We start from the raw sequence: 2,319 nt of genomic DNA, 5'->3' as shown, positions 1-2,319 counted from the left end.
GGCACTCAGGGGTCGGGGGGGGTTACGCCTGATGGCCTGGAAATAAAAGAATGAAAATGTCAGACGTCAAACAGCTTCAGATACAAGAATCAGTTCCTGCCGTGTCCAGGTCTGGGCGGTGAGTCCGACAGCTCCCAGAAGGTACCAGCTGGTCGGTTCCAGGTCTGAGAATCTCCAGGGTCGATGAAGGACAGACTGCTGGATCGGTTCCATCAGAACCATTTACTGCTGATGAATGAATCAGCAAACACATGTGTGGTGGGGGGTATTAATCAGTGACAGTTAAGGCTAACACAGGTTCTAACACAGGTTCTAACACAGGTTCTAACACAGGTTCTAACACATTGACTGACTGAAAGATTGTGTTCTGGTTCTCCTTGGTGCTGTGTATGTTGGTGATACGATACAGATCATGACGATAACCGTCAGACCGGTTCTATCTGTTGTTCTTCTACAAAGTGACACTGTTGTAGGAAACAGAAATCCTCTCATCTGTGACAGATGAAAAGGTTCAGAAGCGGACGTGACCTCATTACCCATCAGGCCACAGTCTGAGCCCAGAACCATCTACTGCACCAACAACAAGGTGAAGGACCAGAGACCGTGTCTACGACAAGATTGTTGTCTGGACACAGTGGACACCAGGACAAAAGTCTCATGTCCCTGAACACTGACCGTCCAATCAGAACCTGACAAAGGAACCCCAGCTGACGGAGCAGAAGAATCACCTGACAGTTTAAAACCAGGAAGTAAAAAAAACCCACGTCTGACCTCTGGTCAGTGGGTTTGATTGGTTTTACTTGGTTACTTATTGGTTTGATTGGTTTGATCCAATCAAACGCCGTTTGATTGGTTCACACACTGCTCATAAAACAGCTCGTTATCGCTGCTTTAATAGGAGCAAACACACGTTAGTCGGAGCCCGCGGTGACGGACACCACAGCAAGTCTAGTCTGAGCAGAGAGAGCGGCAGCACAGCAGGGTGAACCAGCGCTCTGACCCAGATACCTGATGCACTGTAGCTGGAGAACTGAAGAGACCACGAAGACCAGCAGGACTTTAATTAGGCCTGAAGTTTGAACTGGTTCCTGATCCTGGTGAAATGAACCAGATCAGTGAACAACGCCGCGGGCTGTGGAAGACGAGACGTGGGGGGGAGGCAGAAGGGGGAGTAGGGGGTTCAAGGATTAAATACCCTGGAACAGAGGGCAGAGTTGTCCTGGGAAAAAACATATCTCAAACAATATCTGTTTTTTTTTCTGTTCATGTATTTCTGGGTCCAGTTTAAAAAAATATTTTCTCTCATCAAATGTCAGTGTGTTGTAAAAACTCACTCCTCACCCCTCACTCCTCACCCCTCACTCCTCACCCCTCACCCCTCACCCCTCACTCCTCACCCCTCACCCCTCACTCCTCACCCCTCACCCCTCACTCCTCACCCCTCACCCCTCACCCCTCACCCCTCACCCCTCACTCCTCACTCCTCACCTCACTCCTCACCCCTCACTCCTCACCCCTCACTCCTCACCCCTCACTCCTCACCCCTCACCCCTCACCCCTCACTCCTCACTCCTCACCTCACTCCTCACCCCTCACTCCTCACTCCTCACCCAGGTTTGTGTTTTTGATTCATGCCTACAAAGTCATTTCCTGCTGTTCCTGCCCCCCCTCACCCCGTCCCTCCCCCCTCTCCTCTTCTGGACGACTGAAGGAACAGGTGTGAGCAGTTGTTTCCACCACAGTTTGATCTTCCTCCCCCGTCTGCACCCATTCATCTCTCCCCCTCTCTGTCACCCCCAGCTGTGCTGCTCCTCAGCAGCTCTGGATCTCATTGTCATGCTGCAGGGACGTCCGTCTGTCCCTGTGCCCCCCCCCCACCCCCACCTGTATGTCCTCAAAACTTATCTGTGAGAGAGAGACTGGCTCCCAGTCAAAATGTCCGTCCTCTGTTGATCAGCAGAGACAGTCCTCTGATCACTGTCTTCACTCTGATTGGTTCAAAATCCTCTTTCTCTTCGTTTGGCTTCAAGTTTCACAGAGAAAAAAATAAAACACCTTTTCATCTTTGATGCTGTGAAATCACAGCTTTAATCCAGTTTAAAGTCCTTTGATTTTTATAGATTCCATTTTAGCTGCATCTTCTTTCTAAAGGACGGGGGAACGCACCACTCCTATTGGCTGACAATGTCCTCATTATTCTGTGTCCTTGTCTCAGTCTTACTGCCAGTGGACATAAACCTGAGAACTGCGGGATTTAATGTTACTGGGCAGTACTGCGGGTACAGTACTGCAGGTACAGTACTGCGGGTACAGTACTGC

The sequence above is a fragment of the Cynoglossus semilaevis genome, chromosome 8, assembly GCF_000523025.1.
Source record: "Cynoglossus semilaevis isolate Cse_v1.0 chromosome 8, Cse_v1.0, whole genome shotgun sequence".
NCBI classification, from domain to species: Eukaryota; Metazoa; Chordata; class Actinopteri; order Pleuronectiformes; family Cynoglossidae; genus Cynoglossus; species Cynoglossus semilaevis.
Note: the sequence above shows the minus strand (reverse complement) of the source record.